Source organism: Lissotriton helveticus, chromosome 5_1 (genome assembly GCF_964261635.1).
Source record: "Lissotriton helveticus chromosome 5_1, aLisHel1.1, whole genome shotgun sequence".
Taxonomy (NCBI): Eukaryota; Metazoa; Chordata; class Amphibia; order Caudata; family Salamandridae; genus Lissotriton; species Lissotriton helveticus.
Window position 1 is genome coordinate 1,953,029,871 of NC_136065.1, and position 27,902 is coordinate 1,953,057,772.

The 27,902-nt window shown below is 43.0% G+C and overlaps 1 long non-coding RNA gene across 6 annotated transcripts in view; it reads right to left on the reverse strand.

The window, feature by feature from the left end:
• The window catches only part of LOC144756087 (uncharacterized), a 1,092,383-nt gene that overhangs the window by 443,497 nt on the left and 620,984 nt on the right, over positions 1–27,902 (reverse strand). For all 6 annotated transcript variants that reach the window (XR_013595068.1, XR_013595069.1, XR_013595070.1 and 3 more), the window contains one exon: positions 2,807–2,876. This is a non-coding gene — a long non-coding RNA (uncharacterized LOC144756087). The remainder of the gene's footprint in view (positions 1–2,806; positions 2,877–27,902) is intronic.

Sequence of the window (27,902 nt, forward strand, 5' to 3'; positions counted from 1 at the left end):
ATAGGAATTTTCCAGAGTTTTGAGATCATAAGGAGTCCGAGTGTAAGTAACAGCTTGGGTACTGAAAAACGTTTAACTTTTAGCCTTAATCCATACAAATTCCATAACACAATAAGCATAATGTGATTTTCACATTACATTGGTAGCACAGAGCATTTCAAACTAGGAAGGACCAGATATTTTGTAAATGAAAACAAACCCTTTGGCGGCATAACGGGGACGATAGGCTGCATCAATGACCTTGCTATCCACGTGTTGTGCATGATGTTCACACGAAGTGTAGAACACGCCACGCCACACCTCACACGTGTTTCTGAGACCCATGCTGGAGACAACAAAGGCTTTGTGATCAGCTGGTGTCACTAATAATCTGGAGCTATGGAACCTAATTGGGTGGAGACGTCAGGTTCATGTCATGGAGTAGTGAGTAGTACACTTCTGAGGGGAGTCTAGACAATAAAAATGGCCAGCAGTTTTTGGGAGAGCTAGTCACATGTGTCTTTCCTTAGAGTGTGACAAAGGTGACACCTGCCCGCAGTTGTTTACCGAAGTGATGTGCTAACCCCTTTTAAAAAGCAGGTTAAGAAGAGGTCCCCGACTCTGATCTAGTGTTTGGCATCCCTGGGATGTATGGAAACATGTGAATGGTCTTTAGTGAATAAACCACTGGCAATATGTGTTTTATCACTACTTAACTTTAATGTGAATGGACTAGACTTCTCCCTCATAGCTGATGCAGCACAGTAATCGAATGTTTTTTTACATGAATATATAGTGTGCAGTGCATCACAAGAATATCGAAGTACTGTTTAAAGATTAATCTAATGATGCATAGTACCTATCTCTACAAATCCTGCGAGGAAATGTGCACCTCCATAAATGCTTGATGCTGGATTATTAATGGTGAAGTAACGTATGATTGGGTTTGATTAGAGTGAATGAGTACCAAACCTGATACACAAATTTAAAAATGTAATACAGTTATGAAGTCATAGCGGGGTATGCTATGGTCCTGATGAAAGCCGGGTTACGTTTTGGGTACACATTAAACAGCTTAAACATGTTGACACAAGAATGCTGGAGTCAATATGCAAACTCCCTGTGATATCCTGCCCTATTAATAATCTAGCCAACGGAGCCCCATTAATAATAGGACTATCATCAAAGTACTCTCTCCAAAAACAGGGTAGAACCCATCCAGCAACCATAGGGCCGCAAGATGTTGGACTTGATGATGAAGCATGCCACACAGAGCAGGGGAGAGTCCTTTTTAAGAAAGAAGAATTATTTTGTCTGGCGAATATAGGTAGAGGTAGTACTTTTACCTATTGGTAGAACTTCTCGCTATATTTGTATTAAATCTCAGAGAAATAGAGTTGTCTGTACATATGACATTTTTACTGCTCCCCTTTAGGATAGATACCAAGGCAGTACCTAATTGGAGGTAGGCAGTGAATAGACTAAACCAGAAAGTCCAGCAGACTGAGCAGGCAAAATGACCTTCTCGTGGTCCAGACTGTTCATAAAATAGTGCTATGTGAACGTAAGGAGGGACGCCCACACAGCTGCCTGGCAAATGTCTATGAGAGGGACTCCGCATGCTAATGCAGCGGTAGCAGCTTTGACCCTGGTAGAATGAGCATGCAGTCGCCTCTAGAGGCTGTTTTTTTGCCAGTGCATAGCAGATCTTAATGCAGAGCACAATCCAGTGGGAGATAGTTCTCTTCTGCACAGCCTTGCCTTTTTTTGCTCCAGGGAATTCCCCAAACACCTGATCTCCACCAGGTGGTCTTTGGTAAAATCTATGTAAAAGCTCAGCACTCTCTTGGGGACCAAGTGATGAAGTCTGTCAGGAAGTCCCTGCCGTGGATGAGAATATATTTGTTTACAGCCTATGTGGAGTGCAGTGGCTGACGAACCAGCACTCTACATCAAAAACCAGGGCAATAGATACGGACCCTTTATGGACATCTCGTAGGCGGCCCACGTGGGAGGTCACGTGGGCTAGAAGGAAGTGCGCTCGGAGAAGGAGGGACAAGAAAAGCCGGCGAGCGAGACGAGTGGGAGATGCGGCACTCGTGCAGCAGGAGTTCCCCACTTGGAAGAAGGAAGACAGAGTCTGGGAAAGAGGAACGGATGCGCGACCCGACGGAGCAGACAGAGGTACCCCGTCGTCCCGAACAGAGCGGAAGACTCCTGCCACGACCTTGGAGGGTTGTGGCTCTACCTGGTGCATGGGTGTCTACTGGACTATCTACACGGAGAAGCGAGGCGGAAGGGAAAAGGGTAACAAGGGGAAAGGCACAAGGGTGATTAAGGGCGTATGTGAAGTGTGCTCTGAAACCTTTCTGTTTCTGTCTTCCTCTACCTATCCCATTTCCCTCAGCCTCCCTCATCACCTTTGGCTGACTTAAACGGGAAACATCCTTTACAACGAAACTTTTACCACGCAGTACCTTTACAATGCAGGTATTACAACGCAAGTCGTTACAACGACTTGCGCTGGAGGGCGCTGTAGGATAGGGAATAGTTTAATTTACTATCCAAAACCTTCCCTACTATCCACGGGGACTGGAGTTGGAATAGTAAATTAAACTATTCCACTATCCAGCGCCCCCCAACGCAAGTCGTTGTAACGACTTGCGTTGTAATACCTGCGTTGTAAAGGCATGTGTGGAAAAAGCATGCGTTGTAACGACATACATCCGACTTAAACCATTCATTGTATTTCTTTCCCATTGGTTTGGGTGGTCCCCCACTCCTTTTCCCAAAACACCGACTAAGAAATAAACGCAAAAACACTTACCTGAGCCTTCTTCTCTCCGAGGGAGGTCGATGGCCTGGAAGACTCCGCCCAAGGGACTGACATAGAAGACCTTAAAAAGAAGGTGGAGACGTGGAGAGAAAACTCTGGAACTTTATTGTGGCATATAAATACCCTAAATATAGCAAACAAAACACCCTTATTACGCCACATAAGTTAGTTCTAGTCCCCGCTTATTACAGTTTTTAATAGAGTCTCTCCTCCTTAGAGGACAGCACACCTGTAGGGTGATGGTTTGACTGGCGTTACAACTTTTGGCAGAAAGGATGCCAGAGTCTGCAGAAACAATATGTCTGAGAAGAAGGTGGTGTAGGGCAGATTGACACAAAGAGTTTGTAATTCACTCACATGCAGCACCAATACTATGGTGATGAGGAACACTGTCTTGTGGATGAGGAGCCGCAAAGGCAAGTTGTGAAGCTTTTCAAATGGAGTGCACATCAGAAAGGTAAGGACCAGGTTAAGGTCCCACTGTGGCATGACAAAGGGAATGGGTGGAAACAATTATAACAATTTAAAAAACCTCTTAGCAATAGGAGTCTTGAACAAAGAGCGCTGATTCGGCAACTGCAAAAAGCCTGCAAAAGCTAAAAGGTACCCTTTAATTATGCCCAGGGCAAGGCCTTGCTTTGCTAGGGACAAAACAAAGAATACAACATGGGATTGGTTGGCCTGAAGGAGGTTTAACTGCTAGTACTGCACCAAGCCACAAATTTGCCCAAACGAAAGACGTATACTTTTAGTTGAGTGAAGACTGGCTGCCAAAATGAATTTCCAATTTATTTTCCAATTTATTTATTTATTTTGTTATGGAACTCCCACGGAGGTCCACAAAAACACACCATCAGATTAAAAAGACAAACTTTACATACAAAACAAAATTCTTCCTTATACCTTGCTGTAAAAATTCTTATATCAAACGTACTGAGAGGTGTGAAAATATTGCTATAAATACATAATGCAATCAAATAACCAACCAATAAAATTCTTATATCGACATATTGAGAGTTGTGCAAATAGTGCTATAAATACATAAAGGAATCAAATGACCAACCAATCGATATTATGTCATGACAATAGAATTCCTGTTAAAAAAAAGATCATGCCTCCTGGGCAGAGTGAATATTAAATTTGATAAGAACTGGCTTTAGGAACACTCGCCTGGCACTTTGCAGCTTTGATCATACAAATAAAACATGATCTAGATATTGGATCTGCAGCTGGCACAATTCACAAATTCTCTTCTCTCGAGGTGTTTTATCCCAGATACCAGTGACATCTCTTAGAGGCAGCAAATTAAATCTCAGAAGGAGTATCAGCCTTCTAATCCCGTGAGGGTTATTCCAAGTTTAAATAAGGCTGTGGTTTATTCCCCAAAGCTCTCCCTCTGACCGCTTCATTACTGGACCTGGACTGGCTTGAGGCAGCATCTCTCGCCAAACTGATAGGGGATCTAGACTTCTTTAAAAAGTTGTTTCAGGACTGATTTAGACAAAGGAGAAGCGGAATTCAAACTAAAACTGAATGTATCATTTGCACATACAAAACACCTAAAAAACTTTGTTCTTTTAGCGTGCGAAACATTTCTATTCTCAGTGCAGCCCTAAGTGAACACTCCTTCCCCAAAAAGAGGGAGTTACTCCACCTGAGAACCGCTGCCAGATAAGGTGAAGGACGAGACTAATCCAAATTCAAGGCGCAGTACATGTGGCGCAGCCAATGAGTTTAAATTGCAAATTTGATGCAGGATTCGTCCTTTCGCTTTATCGAAAGAAAGCCAATAATTCATGTCCAACACCTCGGCAGCATATATATTAACAAGAGAGGGATTTTGACCTTAAAAACAGATAAAACATGGCCAAAATGGAGTCTCCCGCAAGTTTTATAGAATCTGTTTAATGCACTTGCCTGGTAGACAGCTTTACTAACACAGTGTTTAATATGCTCCAAATCTCAGCCCGTTTTAGAAAAAACCTTCCCTACATATAGGCACGAGTCAACCAGTTCCAATTTTTCAGAACCAAGCATCCATCTTAGACATCTCTTTATTATAAGCCCCTTCTTATGAATAACCAAAATCTTGCTTTTTGCAATATTAATTTTCAATAAGTGAACCTCTGCATATTTACATAGGAAATCCAGCCGGCGTTGCTGGCCAATAGGTGTTAGATCGAATATTGCAACAACATCTGCATATAACAGAGAGCCAAGGGGCATTGTACCAATTTTAGGGGCATCCCCCCTTACAGAATTCGGAGCGCCAGGGAGATCAGCAATGTACAAAGAAAATAAAAGTGGTGCTAATAGGCAACCCTGCTTGAGCCCATTATGCGTTCTAATTTTACATGATAACCCTCGCAAACCTCCCATCAGAACCTGGCACCAGGTGTCTGTATGCAATTCCATAATCAGACCAAAAAGATGATATGGTATGCCAAGGAGGCCAAGTGTTCTCTACAGCGCCTGTCGGTCCACTTTGTCGAATGCCATGGAGAAATCAATAAAAGCTGTATACATTGGCATACCTCGGGAGAAAACATATTTCTCTACAATTGTCTGAACAACTGCTATATTATCCAAGGTGCCATGGTTCTTTCTAAAACCAGCTTGTTCCAGTGGAAGAATATTCTGATCATAAACCCATTGTTGTAGGTAGCATAATATGCTTTTTGCAAATAATTTGCCTGAGGTATCCAGGAGGGCAATCTGTCTAAAACTAGTCGGCACCGTTTTCGGTCCTTTTTTGTACAGGGGGACTTTAATGTTCCCCTAACACGAGGCGGGGATTTTATTCATAAGAAAGCAATATTTAAAAAGTGGCTCTAAAAAATCACCCCATGCTTCTGGCTCCTTTTTAATTAGTGCAATCGGGATTCCGTTCAGGCCTTGTGCGCCGGAGGTTCTTGCATTCTTTATAAAACTTACCACTTCCTTTTCTGACGGGGGGCCAAATTCAGTAAACGCGGGTTTAACCCCATCAGTCATCACAAGATCCACCCTGTCCTTTTCTGGAATTGGTATGGGTACAGCCCTCTGCCTTGAGTCGCAGTATTCCGCGATCAAGTGCCAATACTTTCTTTAGTCTTTGGCCCTTGCGGCTTACCTCAGCCCAATCCACTTAGCATCAAGCTCCCTTCTTTTTTCACTGAGCATAAAACGTCTTTTAACTCGCTTAAGGCGATTGATTTCCTGCTGCCGACCAGTAAGGAAGTGTATCTGCTGTTTTCAGACGAGATGGTTAATTGCTTGTTTTAAAGGTGTCATATGGAAAATATCCTGTTTATACAGGCGAGGTTCAGTAGATGTAGAGCTTAAATTACAAAGCTTCTCCATTTGAGCCTCAAAGAAGGGTATAATATTGGAGTGAGTAAAACCCTGCTGTTCTACATAAGCCATCTTCACAATTGAGCCTACCCTGACCAGCGTTCCAGAATCCAGTGTGGGTAGATCATAAGCCACTGTCCAAACCACTATGCTATGGTCGCTCCATATTGACGGGCAGACAGAGATTATCACAAGCCCCAAACATTGGTAGGAAACAATCACATAGTCTGATAGGCTCTGAGTGTGTTGAGAGTGAAAGGTAAAATGTGCTGTTATGTCAGCAGGCAAGATCCAGGCTTCTGATACTCTCAAGCAAAAGAAACCACCGCTTATCTATTTTTACTTTATTTGGTAATAAAATCTCAGGAATGTGCCAAATTTCTTCTTTGTCAGTATTGGCATAAATCCCCGAGGCAGAGTTCAAAATTTTAGAATTTAAGTCCCCCACTAATGTCACTAGGGGGCATTCTTCCCCGATAGCGATATCCTGAATAAAAGAGAAAAATACAGGCAAAAAATGATGAAAAGTTTTCCCAGGGGGATATACAAGGTTGCCACAAGGAAGGATGAGGACCTACCAGAATCTCCCAGACACACCAACTTCACACATATACAGAGGTTTGAAGGGTGGCAGAAAACCTTCTGATTCCAATTAATGGAGTTTTTAAGGAAAATAGAGACCCGCCCACTAGCGTGTCCCCTTTCCAAACGCTTAGCATAGAAAGAGTAAACAAAATAGCCATCACATTCAAACTCTTTACAGGACCACGTTTCTTGTAAGCATATAATTAAAGGGTTCATAATTTTCAGTGGGTCCCAAACCGGCCATTTTCCAGACCAAGAGTAGCCCAGACAGGCTATCTCAAAGGAGCACTCCTTACTGCTTCCGGATGAGTGTTATTCAGGGCTCTTGCAACCCAACTCCACTGGGCAAATTCATCTTGTATGTCTGGAGTCTGAGGGGCAACTACCACATTGGGCACAACATTTATTGAACACCCCCTCCATTCCACGGAAACCACTATATCTTTGGAATTGCCCACAGAATACTCAGTATCGGGGCCCAATGCATCTAGTGCCACTGAATTAATAGCCCTAGAAACTTTCAAATTATGGGTTTTTGGGCCTGCAGTTTGATATTCCTCATATTATTTAACAGGTGTTATATCAAGCCCTGGTTTCAAAAAATGCTTAAAATTTTTCAAAACCAAGTTGGCCACTATCAAGGAGCAAAATGTGACCCTAGAATATGGAACAGTGTCATGTACATTAATCATCACATTTAAAATATCCTTGCTTGCTATCAGTTTTAATACCTCTAGTTCCGAGAATAAGCCAAGAATGTATCCCCTGTTGACCGGAGTGGATTCATTGTCAAATAACCAGATAAAGTCCACCTTGGGAGATAAACCGGTCTGTACCCCACTAGTTTTCTTTGGGGCATCTCTTCAGGGAATCCATAAAGGGACCCTATCCGTAAAGCTGGCAACTTGTGTCCTACCATGGTGTTGGATATTCGAGTATGAAACCGTATTAAGAGTTGGGGCCTCAATGCTTCTGTCAGACAGATATAAGGTCCCTATATGGTTCTATTCGGCCTAATCTGTGGAGTAATTGGAGATTGTGGCCCTCCCTCTAGGTTACCGTCCACCCTGGGATTAGTGGAGTCAACGTCCAAGATGGCCACCGGACAGGAGCTCCGGGTTTGGCGATATCTCTAGTCAACCCTGCCATCCACCGCCCTACTCCCCACCACCATTTGCACAAAACAATCCCGGACCCGTGTCGACATTCTTTGTGCAGCTCCTACTCACCATATACCGAACCGCCGGTCATTAGACTGCTGGGCTGAACGTTTGCCACTCGTCAAATCCATGGGTCGCTGCGCTTTAGCCAATCGCATGAATTGCACCGAAGCTCCCATCAAGTGCTGCAGACTCCGATCGCTTGAATCCCTTGGCCATATTGGTGCTCACCGGGCACCGGCCGTCGAAGAACCGAGGCCCTGGTGGGTCCTCCGACTGCAAACCTTGCGACGCCGGTCCCCAGTTGTGTTGTCCACAGCATCTTTGCCGACCGCCTGGAATGCTCTGAAGCTCCCTTCAAGCGATGCAGGCTCCGCTCGCCTGAATCCACACATTAAACCCGCCTGGAATGCTCTGAAGCTCCCTTCAAGTGCTGCTGGCTCCGCTCGCCTCAATCCACGGATTAACCCCGGCTGGGAGGGTGCTCACCGGTCACCAGCAGTCAAAGAACTGAGGCTCTGGTGAGTCCCTGACCGCAGACCACACGCCGCCTGGTCCCCTGTGTTATACCCTCTGGGGACGGGATCCTGGGCTCGAGGTTGTAGAACCGGCTTTTTGGAGACCCCCCCCCCACTGGGAGAGTCAAAGCCAGTGGCGCAGGGAAACGCCTTGAATCTACGGGTCCTTCTTGCATCAATCATACATTACCAAAGAGACCAGGACAACCAGCCGTGGAGGGAAGCAAGTCATTTATTAGCTCGAGCTAAGGACAGGGTCCCAGAATAGTACACAGACAATTCTATGGAGACTGCTGCTTACTTCACAGCATGACACATATTTATAGCGCTAGAAACGCCCATTTTCACAGTACAAGTTCCCTATTCAGACAAGTTCCACATCTGACAAGCTCTTCGTCAGTCTTGTGTGGTGCAAGCGTGGCCAGGGGACATCTGTCTCTGATTGCACAATGTACGCAGCCCCCTGCTTCCTTGCTCAACTGGTGTGGTCATGGGACACAGCCTTGTGCTTCCTCTATCAGTTGGTGTGGTCACAGTGCACAGCCTCGTGCTTCCTCTATCAGCTGGTGTGGTCACAGGGCATAACCTTGTGCTTCCTCTATCAGTTGGGGTGGTCACAGGGGACTTACCAACAATGGACAGGAAGTGGCTGAGTCTCTGACACAGCTGTGGGGGTGTGAGGCACACAGGCAACTTCTTGGAATCGGCTCAACCAGGGAGCAGGGAGGGTTGGGCAAGTTTTGACAGGGACATGAAAAGAAATTCTTCACCAAGTTGCCGAGAGCATGGCAACACAAAATGGAGTCATAAAGGTCATTTTAAAATACAGTCCAACAGTCCCTGATTTTGCCATGCAAAGGCAACAATCAATCGTCGTCTAGATCAATGTCTATCATTTCCTGGACCTCTCTCTTGATCTGCATGCACTGTACTCCAGGACATCTTTATTAACTAAACTACTTAACTTGAGTTTAATTATATATATATATATATATATATATATATATATATATATATATATATATATATATATATATATATATATCTGGATATCTCCGAACCTCTCTGTGGCGCCCAGCCGGACACAACCAAAGGACGAAATACAGACTCCAAATATTGTGGAAAAATGCAGGTCTTTATTTTCAGTTTGTCAGACGCGTTTCGAATACCCTTGTATTCTTTCTCATATATATATACACATATATACACTACCATAATTAGGTCTATCAACCTACAAAGATATAACTTGAATAGGGGAAAAACCAGATCATCCTTTACTAATTAGGATGGGAAGCAATTCATGGGCCCTACAGCTAATAGAGACTATCACTACTCCATCTGTGTCAGTCCTCGTGTGGTATCAAATGGGCCCTAGGTATTAACAATGCTTTCAGGTGAAATGGTGATACTCTTTGTCTGAATACAGGCCTGATACTGTTCTACTAAACAGAATACTACTCTTAAATGATGTCAGCAAACAGTAAGAACAGTCACACAAATTCACTTATGTTGGACCATTTTGAAACATATCTAACATTTGCTCTATATTATTAGACTGGAATTGCTTGTGCAACTCTGCCCAAAGTCCGTTCTAAGCCTCTTTGGTAGGCTTCTATTGTCCATCAAATCTGCTTCCATTTTCTTCTTCCGTGTTGGGCTTTCTTGATCCAGGCCTTTCCATACCGATAGTGCTCCTTAGTTTCTGTTAGAGTGCCCTCCTGGCAAACACTCACAGCTCACTTGAAAGTCTCAATGTCTCAAGGCAGTGCACCAATATCTCTCCTCTGTGGCAGATACTACAGATACCATGCTCTTCGGTGGTCATGGGCGTAGATTACATTGTACAGACACAAGTACTGTTAATCAGGAGAGACCAACAGGCTTTCACGCTCAGCAACACTCTCAGGCTCCAACACTCGTTATTCAGTGTCAGAGGATGCTTGGGCTGCTCTTCCCTTCTAATTTTCCATTCAACATAGGTATTTACAAATGTAGTGCCTTTTGCCAATCTTGGATCCTCCGGTGCACTGCCCTTCTGTTGGAGCAATGGAAAGGAGGGGGTGTGGTCAAAACTTAGGCCAAGGGGGTCAAAGAACCGCACGCTGTCAGAGGTTGCCAGCACATGACAGGTAGGAAACTGAAACCTCAAACCAGCCCTGCCGTCCACAAGGATTAGTTACTTACCTGTAATCCTAGTTCTCTTTCAGGGGTATACTCATTCAAGTCATAAGCACTGAATTATCTCCGCCCATGAGCGGGAACCTGGAACACATAATCAATATACATATATATGTGTAAATATATCAAAAAGTACATAGTACTAAACTAATTATACACATATACAGGTATAATCACCATAATATGCAGCCTAACATATATACACAGGCTAATAAAGCCAAAATTACACACGTTCTGAAGCATGAAAATATGCTGTATATAAATGCAATAAACAGGCATGAGCCTAAAATGCATTTTATAACCATGAAAACCTTTTATTTTCATCAAAGGACCTGTTGTAACAGTTATTAGCCTAAAAGGCTGCATATGAAAAAATGTCCGTGTACAGAAAATCAGACTGGCACCCTGCCTTTAAGGCCCCAGAGAATCTGCACACTTTGCCTTTAAGGCCTCCAGGAGAACTCTGTTCCCATCATGCACCACAGGTGACAGTTAGGTCAGTTCTTTTGTACGGTACAGTAAACTTTAGCAGGAATCTGCACTTAAAAACATCATAATGCATATTGAAAAAACCTCAATGCTACTGCTCGCCCGGGGAGGCGGGAGGGTGCTTATGACTTTAATGAGTATACCCCTGGAAGAGAACTAGGATTACAGGTAAGTAACTAATCCTTCTCTTCCAGGGGATACTCATTAATAGTCATAAGCACTGAATAGAGTAGCAAGCTCATACCCACCAGAAGCGGGCGAACAGATAAATGCATAGCCACACTTTTAAACATAGTGTTTAGCTAGAATTAGCAAACAAATTTCTGAGGGATGCTTGTCCCACTTGTGCATCAACATGTGCATCAGAATCTAGACAGTAATGGCGTGTAAACGTATGCACTGAACGCCAAGTAGCTGCTTTACATATCTCTGACATAGCCACATTCCTAAGGAGAGCTGTGGTAGAAGCTTTCCCCCTCGTAGAATGAGCCCTAGGTCTACCTGATAAAGACTTGTGGGCTAGCTGATAAGCAAGTAGGATACATGACACTATCCATCTAGAAATGGATCTCTTGGAAGCTGCCAAACCAGTATTCGTAGGACCATAGTTCACAAACAGACGGTCCGTGTGCCTCAAAGACTTTGTTTTATCTAAGTAAAATTTCAAAACCCTTTTCAGATCTAACGAATGTAGAGCCCGTTCAGCCGGACTCGAAGGGTTTGGAAAGAAAGTAGGCAATGTTATGGTTTGATTAATATGAAAATCCGACACCACCTTGGGCAGGAAAGCAGGATGAGTTCTGAGCACCACTCAGTTTCCATGAAAAATAGTGTACGGTTCATTGCAACACAGAGCCTGGATTTCGCTCACCCTACGAGCAGAAGTGATGGCTACCAGGAACGCTACTTTCCAAGATAAGTGTTGTAACGACGCTTTATGTATGGGTTCAAAGGGGGGACTCATTAACTTGGTCAACACCACATTAAGCTCCCAAGGTGGAGAAGGAGACCTGACTGGAGGATACACCTTCCTTAAACCTTCCAGAAAATCCTTCACCACAGGCATCCGAAAGAAAGATATCTGTCTTGGCGATTTTCTATAAGCAGTTATTGCAGCAAGATGGACTTTGATGGAACTAAACTGCGAACCAGATTCAGCAAGGTAAAGTAGATAAGGTAAGATCACCTGTTCTTGACCATGAATAGGGTCAAGACCCTTACTCTGACACCAACGGTAAAAGCGTTTCCACTTAAATCCGTAGGATTGTCTTGTAGAAGGTCGCTTTGCCTTCTTAAGGATGTTCATACACTCCGGATTCAGCTGCAAGTGCCCGTACTGGATGACTTCAGGAGCCATGCTGCCAAGCGCAGGCAGGGCAGATTGGGATGAAACACTCGCCCCTCCTGTTTGGACAGAAGATCCGGGCGACAAGGCAATCTCCTGAGTGGCACTTCTGACAACTGGAGGAGATCTCGTGGCCACTCTGGACAAATCAGTATCATTCTGGAGTCGGTCATGTACATCCGGTTGATCACTGCCGGTATCAACGGTGTCGGTGGAAAGGCGTACAGCAAGTTTTGACACCATTCTATCAAAAGGGCATTCCCTTGAGACCCTTTCTGCGAGAACCTGGACGCGAAGACGGTGAATTTTGTGTTTGCCGCGTCTGCGAACAGATCGATGTCTGGTGTTCCCCAAGCCTGGAAAATGCTTTGCGCGACGTCCTCGTTGAGAACCCAGTCGTGCGCTTCGACGAAGTCTCTGCTGAGGTCGTCCGCCTGTGAGTTGAGACTCCCTGGCAGGTGAACCGCTGTGATTGACAGGTCTCGTGCTAGCAACCAATGCCAAATGGTCTGGGCTTCTATGGACAGAGTCCTGGACCTGGTACCCCCTGCTTGTTTAAGTAATACATTGTAGTTGTATTGTATGTTTGCACCAGGAGGGACCGAGTCTGTAGAGATGGAGCCAGGGACTTGAGAGCAAGATGGACCGCTCTGAGTTCGAGTAGATTGATGTGATATCCTTTCTCGAAGTCTGACCATAGCCCTTGTACCTGCAGAGGGCCCATGTGCGCCCCCCAACCTTGGAGAGAGGCGTCTGTGATCAGAGTCTGCGTTGGTGGGGCCTGATGAAAAGGAACTCCCTTCATCAAGTGTGTCTTCTTCATCCACCACCGGATGGAATCTCTTGCAGACTGTTGGAGATAAATTCGATCCTCCCAGCATCCCGTCCTCTGCTTTCACTGATCTTCCAGACACTGTTGTAGAGGACGCATATGCAAACGTGCGTTTGGAACGATGAAGATGCACGATGCCATGGACCCCAGGAGAGAGGACACTTGCCGAACTGTCGAACGTGCAGACTGAAGGAGAAGAATACACTTCGCCTTGATGGATAACCACCTCTCCTCCGAAGGACACACGTTTTCTATTTCCGTGTCCAGTTGAGCACCCAGGTAGTGGATCTTCTGGGTGGGGTTCATTATGGACTTCTTGTAATTGAGCTGAAGATGCAACTTGCACATGAGTTGGAGGCATATCGATAGATGTTCTTCCAGTAGAGATGGGGATGAACTCTTCAGAAGCCAGTCGTCTAAGTACGGATATATGAAAATCCGTCTCTTTCGAAGACAAGCCGCAACTACCGCCATACATTTGGAAAATGTTCTGGGAGCTGATCTCAGGCCGAATGGGAATACTGCGTACTGATAGTGATGAGCAGCTACTTGAAACCTGAGAAACTTGCGATGTTTTCTGGATACCGGAATATGAAAATAAGCATCCTTCAGATCGATGGAGCACATCCAATCCCCCTGATGTAACTGGGGGAAGATCTGATGAAGAGCCAGCATTCGAAACCTCTCCTTTCGAATGAATTTGTTCAACAGTCTCAAATCCAGAATGGGTCTGAACTCCGTAATTGGACCTTTTTTCTTTTACGAGAAAAAAATCGAGAGTATAGGCCTTGACATCTCTGCTGAGATGGTACTAGTTCTATGGCCTTCTTCTTCAGAAGGATGTTCGCTTCCTGTTGTAAACGCTTTACATTCCACTGTAACCTCTTTAGAGGACGCATGACAGGGGGTGGCTTCTTGAATCTCAAAAGGTACCCGTTCTGAATGATACCCATCACCCATCCGTCCTTTGTGATCTGTTTCCACTCGTCCAGAAAACCCACAATACTTCCTCCAACCGGAGTGGCACACGGTTGTGGAGGAAGCCTCCTTTCATTGTTTTTGAGGCTGTTTGGTAGCGGATGACTGCTGCCTATTTCCATTGCCTCTGCCTTGCCCAGGTCGCCGCTGTTGGAATTGCGACCTCTGTTGATTCTGGCCTTGGTTTTGCGAGGACCAATTCGTCTGTTGGCTCCTCTGCTGGAAAGATCTCTTGTCAAAGGGACGAAAATTACCCCGACGTTTAAATTCTTTCTTCTTTTCAAGACCTACGGAACGATGAAGACCTACAGCCTTAAGAGTGTCCAACTCCACTTTCATCTTGGTCAGCGTGAGATCCAAACAGAGTCGAACCATTAAATAGTAAATTCACTATTTTCCTCTGGGCCTCAGGCTTTAGCCCAGTAAGGCGAAGCCAAGCTGAACGCCTAGCACAAACACCATGTGCATAGCCATGCGCTGACAAATCCGCCGAATCAGCAGCCGCACTAATGCTCTGATTAGCCACCAGTCCACCTTCTTCCACAATTTCCAGGAAATCCTTTTGATCCTCCTTAGGGAGTTTATCCGCAAACCGAGCCACTGAGTCCCAGAGCAGACGATCATAGCGGCCCAGTAAGGCTGACGCACTGGCCACTCTCATGACCGACCCGAGGTGTTACACATTCTTCGCCCCAAGGAATCCATACTCTTACTATCCTTTTCAGGTGGAGCAGAAGAGGTAGATGCTGCAGAATGAGCTTTTCTGACTGCCGCTACAATAAGTGAGTCTGGAGGTGGGTCAGAGCGCAAAAATAGTGGATCTTCTTCTGGAGCCTTGTACTTTTTTGCAATCCTAGAAGGACCTGAACCCACTGTGGCCCGAGTTAAAAAAGTTCTCATTGCTGGTTCTATCAAACCGGGCACTAACGGCAGAAGAGGCCTGCCAGTCGTCTTGTGATGCAGGGTTTCAAAGATGACTGACGTTGCCACTTGGGGAACTGCCATCTTGATGTTGACCTTATTCGCCCCACGACATAGCACATCATTAAATGTGCTCAAATCATCTACAGGAGACACTCTGGAAGGCGGAGTAGATGATATAGTGGGAGAATAGTCTCTATATGAAGACCTTGAAGAAGACGAAGATGACGTAGAAGATGGTGAAGGGGTTCTACGCCGTCTCTGAGGAGTTGCCGATCGCTGCCTCCTACGCTCCCTTGAACGAGATCTCTCTCTCACTGGGGATTTCGAGCGTGATCTTCTATGCAGCTCCGTCTGAGGGACCGGAGCCCTCATCCCTATCAGTCCTGCATCTGGACGCATCTTCCAATGTCAACCACCTCGGTGACATGTTAAGAGGCCGTTCCGCACGCTCAGGTGAAGCCTCAGGTGAAACCTGCACAATATGCAGCCCTGCCGAAGACTTGGAGGCTCTGGAGACTACACTGTGCTCAGAGTTCAATGAGCCAGATGGAGTCCGTTGTCTGGGCACCAATTGTCTGTCATCTGACACCTGCCCTGAAGTTGAGCCAGAATGCGCCACCACAGAGGAGTCCTGATGCACTGTCTCTTGACCCGTCACAGACCTGTCGTCTTGCTGACCCTGCGGTGAAGACGTCACTACAAGCTGTGGGCTTATCTCTGACCTCGACAAAGACCTAAGTGAGGTCCGAGAGGCTGGTCTTGATAGTCTCGAAACCGACCTTTCATCAGGTTGGGGAGACCTAGACTCTGACACTCCATGCTTCGAGCCCGAAGCAAGCTTCGACGTCGACCTACGTCGCGATGGAGACTTTGACCTTCTCTTTTTAGGTCTCGACGTCGAATTCTTCGACGACGATCTTCCTCTCGACGTCGACCTTTTCCTCGACGACGACTTACGTCTCTCCTTCGACGTCGATCGATGACTCACTTTCGACGTCGACACTGGATCCTTCGACGTCGACACACGATCCTTCGACGTCTGACACCTCTCTTCCCTCGACGTCTATCTCTTACGATCCTTCGACGTCGAACCTTGCGCCCCCGACGCCGTCCTTACTGCAATCGACACCAGATGTCTCGACGTCGAAAAAGATTTCGACGGCGACTGTCGAGACGCTGAACCTTGCCTCACCGACGAAGTCCTCGACGTCGATGGAGCCCTCTTCGACGCAGACATTGCTGACGGCGATCTGGATCTCGACGTCGAGCGCACCTTTTTTGACGGCGACGATCCCTGGAGTCGATTTTTCTTAGTTCTACCTTCAGGAGAAGCTGTTCGACGTTTGGGTTGAGAAGATGGCTTAGCAGATGATAGCAAGCTCTTGGAGCCCTTCTCACCACGGCTTTCTCTCTCCAGAAGGCCCAGCAACCTCATTTTCTCCCTTTCTCTCAAAGTTCTACTAGAAAGGTTGAGGCAGTGATAACACTCTTCCACCTTATGAGAAGCTGGAAGACAAACCACACAAACAGAGTGTGGATCCGTTTTTGACATCTTCTTCCCACAGGAAGGACATTTGTAAAATAAAGGTGGCATTCTGACTAAAAAATCACCAACAGTTTAGTCAGAAAAAGGTATTAAACCACCACCAGAGTAGTATATTGTCAAAAAGACAAGAAAAAACCAACTTCTGACAGAAAAACTGCAAAAATTAGCAGAGCTCAAGTTCCAGGTTCCTCACAGAACAAGCCGGAAAAAAGAATTGACCTAACTGTCACCTGTGGTGCATGATGGGAACAGAGTTCTCCTGGAGGCCTTAAAGGCAAAGTGTGCAGATTCTCGGGGGCCTTAACCCCTTAATTGCTGCCGTCGGCCAACGGTCGTCACGGCCACTACCTCCCCAGTGCTGCGCACGACCGTTGGACGTCCATTCAGCACTAGTTCCAATGGACAGCGCAGCACTGGGGAGGTTTATTTACAAGCTCTAAAGGGGTTAAAGGCAGGGTGCCAGTCTGATTTTCTGTACACAGACATTTTTTCATATGCAGCCGTTTAGGCTAATAACTGTTACAACAGGTTCTTTGATGAAAATAAAAGGTTTTCATGGTTATAAAATGCATTTTAGGCTCATGCCTGTTTATTGCATGTATATACAGCATATTTTCATGCTTCAGAACGTGCGTAATTTTGGCTTTATTAGCCTGTGTATATATGTTAGGCTGCATATTATGGTCATTATACATGTATATGTGTATAATTAGTTTAGTACTATGTACTTTTTGATATATTTACACATATATATGTATATTGTTTATGTGTTCCGGGTTCCCGCTCATGGGCGGAGATAATTCAGTGCTTATGACTATTAATGAGTATCCCCTGGAAGAGAACAGGGCTCCTTCTTTTTCGCTCCTTTACACTAAAATTCTTGTTCTGTGACAAACAGGGAACCAGCTCCTCTTTCTTCTCTGATGTTCAACGCCGTCTGATGAAGAAAACACAATACTTTGGAACTGCCATTGATGATACGCTGGCGATCGCTGTCCAGTCTTGCTACTTTCTGGGTGTTGGGACTGTAGGTCCAAGACGTCCGCCCCTCATTTGTAGCGGTCACTGATGGGAGTTAGGACTCATCGTTGTGAATGTTCTGCAGGTTATTATGACTCTTCCTTTTACTCTGGAAGATCCCGCAGAACCTAGTGATGTAGGAAATGTGACACAGTTGTTAGTTTCCATCAAATTAGCGAAGAGACTATTTATTGTATTTAACAAGGGGACTGTAAGCAGGTGGCCTGCAATCTTCAAGGAAGTGGCCAGACGCCATGGGACTACTCTGGTCTAGAATGCACTGTCTCTCTTATGGGATACAAAGGCAGTACTCCTAGTCTCCTTAATTGGGTATTTTCATATTCTCACTAACTTCAATGTGAGAGCATTATCCTTTGCCATCTGAGGGTAGATAGCTACATGGGGATTCGATCTAAATGTGTGTCCTCACACATAGTGGCATTATATTATTACATCTGTGTGTTCCTACATTCCTTATCTAGAACATCTCAGAAAGGAAAAACGCATGATACGGATTATCAGGGACATGTAGATACCTCCTTTTCATAATTGTGCATCAGGGGTACTATACAATACACAGGCTAATGATCAAAATGTGGAAACAAAAGACAAGAACTAAAGAGGCCTGGCATTTCCATTATTAGAAAACATCTGATCTCATTGAAAATTAAAACAGCAGGGACAAAAGGGTAAAAACCAAACTAGAATAGGCATTGAAAATATATCATGTACAAAAAATAAACATAAGGTATTCCCTATTTGAGATGGAAAACTTGCCTTATTATAGTATTGAGTCAGTTAACCAATCCATCACTACCCTAATAGTCAGACTGGAAAACATCGAAGTGGGCCTAAAGAAAATTCTTAAGAACCTGCCTGGTCATACAGAAGGGAATTATATATAATGTGGGGGTCCCTGATACATCACTGCAGTCTGGGAACAATGCATCAACCATAATACAAGGGCTTATTGGTGAAAGGAATGCAGAAAAGGGGAAATGGGACTAGGACACAGCTAAAATCCCTCCCCAATAACTAGGCACAATGCGACATTGATCAGGGGAGAAGTGGCAAAAGAAAAATCTATAGGAAGAACAAGAAATTACTTGGGTGATACTCAGGCATGTGACACAACACCAAGAGTACGGGTGATACACAAAAAACAAAATGGTAAATAAATCTTAACTCTACCACCGGCCGCTACACCATATACTGTAATCTGAGCTACAGATCCAGTTTCTTTTGAGGAACAAAACCATACACTACCTAGGAAGCAGAACAGGTTTAAGTAGTGCAATATCATGAGAAGATTTTAGGTCACCTTTTGCAAGAGCCACAAATCTAGAGTCTTCCTTAGGGTCCAATCAAGGAACATTTTAATCAAGGGCTGCCTGTTCCTTAAGGGAAGGGGCAGTAATGTGACTAACTGCAGGTAACACGCTTTTAATCCTGTATAACTCTTTTATTTTTCTTCAATAACAAATAGAAACGCCTGATGAAGCGTTGTCTCTCATGTTAACAGCATGAAATATCATATCTGTGGAATTTAGTAACCAGGACAAGTCTAACCGACTGTTGCGTAGCAATGGACATTGTCGTGACCATCCCCTCCCAACACAGGGGAGCTTGTAATAGTATCAAAAAGTAAAAATGTCAAAACAAAAACAATAAAAAGGAAAAACACGCATAAGATAAAAAAAACTCACATGCCAAGCCATCAGGTATACTTGCTGTATACCAAGTGCAAAAAGCATAAACGAATTATAGTAGCACATGCAAATGAGTGGTGACACACAATTCTTTGTCATGCACTTTATACACAGTGAACCTGTAGCCCAAAACCCAATATTTTGGCCTGCTTAATTTGTCAGGTTTAAAATCAAAATTCTATTTCCTTACTTCCCTCACCCTCCTTTTGACAGCAGGTCACCTTAGTGGTGATCGGCTATCAATACAACTTACTGTGTCGCTTCTGACACACAGGACCAGCAGGAACAATTCATAAAAGGACAAAATGCACAAAAATAGAAAAACACACGAACATTTCTTTTCAAAGGAGTTATGCAAAAAACACATCTTCTTTCAACATATTACTGACAGCACCCTCCTTTTTGCAATTTGCATGTTGACATATGGAACACTTGTTCCACCACCTCGTGGAATGGACCATCACTGATGCGTTTGCTGTTGACCTCTGCTTTTCCACCACTTTCCTACACCTGTTGTTACATTCTTGGTCCGTTCCAATTTTTTTTCTACCCTCATTTCCTACCTATAGTCATTGAGGGCGCACATTTCACCTTTTTTCTCTTACAACTATGACGTTTTTTCTTGTTTTTTTATTGTCAAACCAACTCACGCGTCTTCTCAGCCTTAAAACCACCCAGAACAATCCATGAATGATCTGTGGGCAGAAGCAAAAATACACAACACACAAAACAGAGACACTTCTCATAACACATAAAAATATCAACTGTAACTTTCAATCAGGAGGCAAAACATAATGCACATTAACAGAGCACAAAATAGAATATACTTAACTGTAACCATCTTGTAAATTTTGTAATGACTAAACATGTGAGCATGTTATGCCACCTTAATTTTGACTTTGTAAAAGCAAAACTCTTTCACAGACACCCCGTGGTTCCCTTGTGCCACAATTTTTCTTGTGAAAAATAAAACTGAATTTGCTAATCGTTTTTACCTAAGCATGTAGCCCACAAAATTCTAAGAAAGAGCTTCATCTTATTTTCTGTCTAAGACTAATGCAACATTTTATTTTCTGTAAAATAAAGGCAACCATGTGGACATTATTTTTCAAGAGCAGGAATACAAATGCATCACTTTCTTCACAGCATATAGCATGGTGTTGGAATTTTCAGAGAGAAACCCTTCATTATAAATTTTCCCTTTGGGGGGCCCTGTTTTAGCAAGGCCGTTCAGGAATGCACTTCTCCGGAGACAAGGCCCTAATTGATGAGGCCACAGATGTCGACATGATAGCCTCCTTCCATTGCTTACAGAGAAACTAAAAAATAGCACCTCAGCACGGAGCTGCGCTCCTAGCCCCCACCTTCTGTTCACTCAGAAGCTGTCAAAGACAAAAAGCCTTCCTAATTCTTCCTAACCTGCAAAAATTCACCCTATTTTTTAAATAATTTTCCCTTATAGGGGCTACAATAATTCACAGAACATAATATCATAACATACCAGCATAGAGCAAATGTTTGTCACTACCCCACGTAATGGTACTCTGTTTTTATCAACCTCAAATTGATGAAAGTTTCAGTAGGTCCAACTAGAATTAGAACCTCCAACCATGATGTTAAACACAAACCTGTATATCAGGCGCAGTGGCTCACTGAGCCAACACCGGGCAGAGACTTGTACGCTCAACATTCAAGATAAACTTAAGGAGATCATGTTCAATGCTGTCTGGCAAGATATTTTAATCTACAGATTAAATCAATACCAAGTGGCATACTGATGTTATTTTTGAATATATTACTTTGTACACTTTCTTCCAGACAAATTATTTCCTTTGCCAAAAGAATATTTAGCAACTATATATATGTGATAATCATTAAGGCTGTCAACAAGGAATGGGTTAGTTGCACCAGGAGTTGAGGGCACATTAAGTTGGGCAGGCATGGGACCAGTGGGAGGTGCAACAAGGGAAAGGTGTACTTGCATTGGTACAGTGGCCTGAACAGTCGGGGCGTTGGGAACAAGTGGACCAGGGCATGGGCAGGGGCAACAAATGGACCAGGGCATGGGCAGGGGCAACAACTGGAGCAGTAGCGGGAGTCAATTGTGCGGGATCAGGGGACGGATACAGGGCGGGGGTATAGGGTGGAGGGGTGCTCAACATAGAGGACATGAGAGGGTCATCCCCCTTGTCCTGAGTCTTTTCAGGGACCTTTTTAGCAAGGTAACATCCGTTCACCTGTATTTATGCAATCTATCATGTATCACTATACCCCTCTTCTATTTCCTGATCATAATTCTGTGCCTTCTGAATCACACTCATACGCATTGCTTTAGCTTTGCTTTTATTTACTTATTTATTCATTTATTTTAGTTTGATTTCCTTCTGTTTGGACTCCTTGCGCCAAACCCGAAAGGAATCAAGCATCGCAGGCCTAACTTTTCTCTGAAATAATTTCTCTTCTAAATTATCTAAACAGGAGGCTCAAAACTACCATATAGCATAGACTTCATGATTAGGGGTCCCCAGAGGAGGAATCTGACAAGATTCCTCCAATGTGGAGTGCCGTGTACAACAACAATAATACCATTTCCGGAATTTACTAAGTCCAGGCATCTCTAGATGTGTATCCTGGATCCAAACATCAAAGGGTGCAATCGAATATTTACAGCCTATAACTGTACTTACCCTTTGGCTTTTGCAAAAGTCGAATCAAATACCAAAACAAAGATGCAAATCACCAAAGCAGTGGGCCACTCCCCCTCTTACCTGGCCATTAATCTTCCGTCGCACGGCAAGTGTCACAAAGGTCTCGATCTCCAAAGACTAGGAACCAGAACTGGTGCGTCAGTCGGGGCCGCAGTCGGGTAGCCCACTGGAGGGAGGAATCACGCAATCGGATACCTTGGGCCTACAATGACAATTTTCAGCCAATGCAGTGGCGCGCCTCCCTTAGCGTTCGCTCACGGACTCCTCACGACCACCAGGCTCGATGGCGACCACCGAAGACGCCCCAAGTTGGGCGCCAAATTGTAGAACCGGCTTTTTGAGTCAAAGCCAGTGGCGCAGGGAAACTCCTTGAATGTACGGGTCCTTCTTGCATCAATCATACATTACCAATGAGCCCAGGACAACCAGCTGTGGAGAGCAGCAAGTAATTTATTAGCTCGAGCTAAGGACAGGGTTCCAGAATAGTACACACACAATTCTACGGAGACTGCTGCTTACTTCAAAGCATGACACATATTTATAGCGCTAGCCACGCCCATTTGCACAGTACTGTCAAGAATCAGTTACCTGTATACCCTGTTTTCTTCGGTTGGAAAGCTGAAGATAATTCTAACCCACCCTCGAAGTCCTTGCACCGACACACTGATTGAGAACAATGTGAAGATAGCAAGAACCGTAAGGGAAGGGGGAAATTGGATAAAATAACAAACAGAGAAACAAACACTGCTTCACCAATTTTTGAATCTTCAAGGGACTGGATTCTTGACAGTGTGTTATCTAAACAAAATAAAGATTATAACAAACAATGTAATCTTCCTTTAAATGCTTGATTTCTAATATATAGATATGTTCTAACAAGTTCACCAAAGATGTACCTCTCTACTCTGGCTCAAAAGGTTTGCCAGGAATGTGGGTATGAAGTTTACGTTACTTCTTCCTTAAATACAAAACAAAATTATATTAGTTATACTGTGAGCTGCTTTTTTAAAAAATAGAATCTCAAATTTTGTTGCCATTTATATCCAGGAGGTGGCGCTACTCACTTATAATGAACCCACTGTTGCTTATTACATCAACTCTGTAGTTTACTCCGAGATTCATAAATGAGGATTTATCATAAACTCTTCTTTCTGTCAAAGTCTTGTAAATCAAACTCTGTCTTCCATTCACCAAGTTTTCAAGTTTCAAGAGTTTGCACAAAAGTATTTCAGTTTTAAAAGTCCGGAGAAATGATTCTTTCACCCTTGTAATGCCAGTGCTTTACTTTTCATGGAAAATAGTCTTTGATTTCACCAATGACTGTTAAAGAATAAAGTTCGTTTTCTTAATAAAGGATATATCACTTACTTTTAGTGTTTTCTTCTTCACACGTAAAAGCTGACCTGAATAATGTATTTCTTTCTCTCTTTGCAGGCGGATCGAGGAAACCGGAAATAATGAGGAAGAATTCTCGGACGGACCAGCAGTGACGCAATGCTTCAGGAGCTGAGCAGGAGAAGGACTGGGGAAGAATCTGCAGACGGACCGGCAGTGACGCAATGCTTTCTGAGCTGAAGTAGGAGAAGGAATGAGGAGGCTTGCGGAGAAGGAAGACGGGACAAGGAGCATCAAGGCAGCAGGATACACAGGAAAGGTTTGACGATCACAAGCACTTGAGTTTGCTTTCACTCGGTTTATATAGGCTGATGCGGGCGGGGTCTCACACGCGCTGTACGTTTTCCTAAGCTACTGTTTACAACGTGCAGCGCTTATTAACATATTAGCAAAGTCTGTACTATCTTCTTTGGATCATCAGGAACGTTTCTAAACCATTCAATAAACCTTGCTAAAACCAAATATTCTGAACTAAATATTATTACCTACATTTAGGCATTAAATGACAAAGTAAATCTGCATACTTGATTATTATCATCTTTTCCACTATACTAGCTGTCTTGCTTTCTGATTTGAGCAAACCCTAACAGTCGCCCCCTCAAATGCCCCCCTCACAGATCGGGGCTTACCTGGATTTTTTAAATAAAATGTCCTTAACAATTTAGGGGCATGCACATTTGAAACTGGCTCCCAGGAATTTTCTGTACTATCATAACCCTTCCAGGCAATCAAGTAATATAAACGACCTTGAATTCTTTTGGCATCTAATATTTTCTTGACTTCATATTCTAAATGACCTGCTATTTTAATGGGAGGTGGTGGAATTTCTTTTCGAGTAAGGGGATTGTGGGGTTTGAGTAGGGATACATGAAATACTGGATGTATTAAATATTCTTCAGGAAGATCTAATCTTACTGTAACTGGATTCAATAATTTATTGATAGTAAAAGGCCCAATGAATTTTGGTTGTAATTTTCGGGAACCTTCCATATTTAAATTTTTAGTAGATAGCCAAACTTTTTCTCCAACATTCTAAAGAGGTGCTTCAGTTCTGTGTTTATCAGCCTGTCTTTTCATACTTTCGTTATAACAAGTCAAATGTTTTCTGGCTTTCTCCTGAATTTTTATTAAATTAGTTAACCTTTCTGTAACTTTTGGAAGTAATGAATAATCTGTGTTTACAGGTAATGCTCTAGGATGAAAACCCTGCATGAAATAAAAAGGGGTACAATGAGTCGAAACATGAGTAGTATTGTTGTAAACAAATTCAGCAATTGGTAATGCCTCCACCCATTCACTTGAATATTCTACTAACAAACATCTTAATGTTTGCAGTAATGTCTGATTTAAGCGCTCTGTTTGTCCATCTGTTTCCGGATGGAATGCTGTAGACAAAGCTGGCTCTATCTTTATTTTTTCACAAAGTGTCTTCCAAAATTTTGAATTAAATTGACTACCTCTATCAGAAACAATTTTGCTTGGCAATCCACGAAGACGTACTATTTCTTTGAGAAAAATGTCAGCAAATTCTCCTGCAGTTGGTAATTTCTTTAAAGGAATAAAATGAGCCATTTTGGATAAAAAAAACACCACTACCAGAACTGTGGTATATTTATTACTAGACAGTAATTTTACTATGAAGTCTAGACTTAATGTATGCCATGGTGTTTGTGGAATAGGCATAGGAATTAAATAACCAGCTGGAGCCTTAAGAGAAGACTTTTGGCAAACACAAGTAGGACAGGCTTCTACATATTTTTTAATATCGTTATTCATTTTTGGCCACCAGAAATGTTTTTTCACATTTTCTAGACTTTTTAACCAACCTGGATGTCCAGCTAACACGGCAGTGTGATGCCATGTCGCAATCTGCTGTTGCAAATCAAGAGTTGGTACATACAAAAGGTTTCCATGATATAATATTCCATTTTGTATTGAATTGTTCTCATCATTTAACCAATCGAGAGTTTTGATTTGCAAATGTGCATCATACAAACTTGACATGAAATCTTGTTCTTGAATTGGTGCTATAATTTTTTGAGGTTGTATAATAGGTTGACCTCTAGTTTCTTGATCTAACTCTGAAGAATGACCATATCTAGACAATACATCAGATTATATTTGCTGAGTACCAGGCCTGTAAATTAATACAAAATCATAGGAGCTAAAAAAGTTTAACCATCTCATTTGACGAGGTGTTAAAGCTTTCACTGAGCTAAAAAATTGTAGATTTTTATGGTCACTAAAAATTATTACAGGAAACCTAGCTCCCATCAAATGATGACGCCATTCTGTAAAAGCTTCTTTAATAGCTAACAATTCGCGCTCTGCTACAGTATAGTTTTGTTCAGCAGGTAGTAATTTTTTAGAGTAAAAAGCAATGGGATGTAACTGTCCATTTTCTGAATCTCTTTGTGAAAGTACTCCTCCTAAAGCAACCTGTGAAGCATCCGCTTCTACATAGAAGGGGAGATTTGGATCTGGATGTCTTAAGATAGGTGCTGAAATAAACTTTTGTTTCAAAGTTTGAAATGCCTGTGATGCTGCAGCATCCCACAAAAATGTTTGCCCCTTTCGTAGTAGTCTGGTAATTGGAGCCACTATTTCAGCAAAATGGGAAATGAACCTCCTGTAAAAATTAGCAAAAAATTTTGTACGTCTTTAAGAGATGTAGGATCTGCCCATTCTGCAACTGCTTTGACCTTCACCAAATGGTACACTCCACGTAAATCCAACTTAGTATAGATGGTGGAATGTCTAAGTTGATCCAAAAGAAGCGGAATCAAAGGAAGAGGATATTTATTTTTAATTGTTGCCTTGTTTAATCCTCTATAATCGATGCAAGCCCTTAATGAACCATCTGGTTTCGGAATAAAAAACAAGTGGCAAGGACACTGGAAATGTTGAGTGCCTGATGAATCCAGATTGTAATAATTCATCTAGGTAATTTCTTAAGTAAAGAGTCTCCTTCTCAGTTAGAGCATATACTCTACTACTAGGGAGAGGAACTCCAGGAATTAAATCAATTCGACAGTCATAGGAGCGATGAGGTGGTAAAACACTAGCTTTAACTGGATCAAAAACATCCTGAAATTCTAGATACTCTGAAGGAATAGACATGTTATCCTTCTTGTCTAAGGCAGTAATTCCACAATACAACACTGGAAGATTTTCCTGTAATGCTTCTTTATAACATGTAGCACGACAAAACGATGCGTTTAATGTTACTGTTCTAGCTACCCAATCAATCTTAGGATTGTGAGCAATCAACCACGGTACTCCTAATATTAGACCAAAATTAGGTGTGTCAATTAAATCAAAACTAATTTCTTCAGTATGACCATTTTGACATACCATGGTCAATGGGCTGGTTTGTTTAGTTATCATGCCTGACGTTAAATCTGAACCATCAACAGCACATACTGTTTCAGGCTGTGATTTCACAACTAATGGTAAATCTAACCTTTTAGCTAAAGAAATATCCACAAAATTACCTGTGGCACCACAATCTAGTAATACTGGTAATGTATACCTAAACTGTGTACTGACAATTAAGATGACATGTATTAAGAAATGTTTGGGAATTTGTGGTACTGTATATGCTGCAACATAAGAGGTCTGATTATGATTTTTTCTCGAACAAGTGACCTCTACCCTTGTCGAGCTTCTTAGTTTTCCGACTCTGACTCCATTAAAGATAACAAGTTTACTTTTTTAGGCGTTTTTGGCTTTACTGGACATTCCTTAGCGAAATGACCAGACTTTCCACAGTACAAACACAACTGAAGCTTTCTACGTCTTTCCTTTTCTTCAGTTGATAAAGGGCCTCTAAGAGTGCCTATCTGCATAGGATCTGGAAGTTTATTTTCAACCTCCTTCTTTTCATGCTTAAAAAATGACAATCTGGACTCAGTTTTCATTCTATCGCCCTTTCTTTCTCCCAAACGATGGTCTAATTTGACCACCAAATCAACGAAGTCTGAATAATCTTCAGGGAGATCTACAATGTGAGCCAAGTCATCCTTTAGATCATCCCTTAATCCTTTATAAAAAAGAGATACTCTTTTTTCTTCTGGCCATCGGGTCTCAGTTAACAAACGATTAAAAGAAGTAAGATAGGTTAATAAATCTTTTGTTCCCTGATTTAAATTTAATAACTCGTTATCACTAGCTTGTATGTACGTATGTTTTGCAAATAAACGAGTCATTGTCCTTTTGAATAATTGCCAATTATGCAAAATCGGATCATCTCAATCTACATATGGGATAGACCAATTGGCCGCTGTTCCTCCCAAATAAGATAAAACAAAGGCCACCTTAGTAACATCTGTTGGAAACTGCTGAGGCTTGCATAAAAAATGCAACTG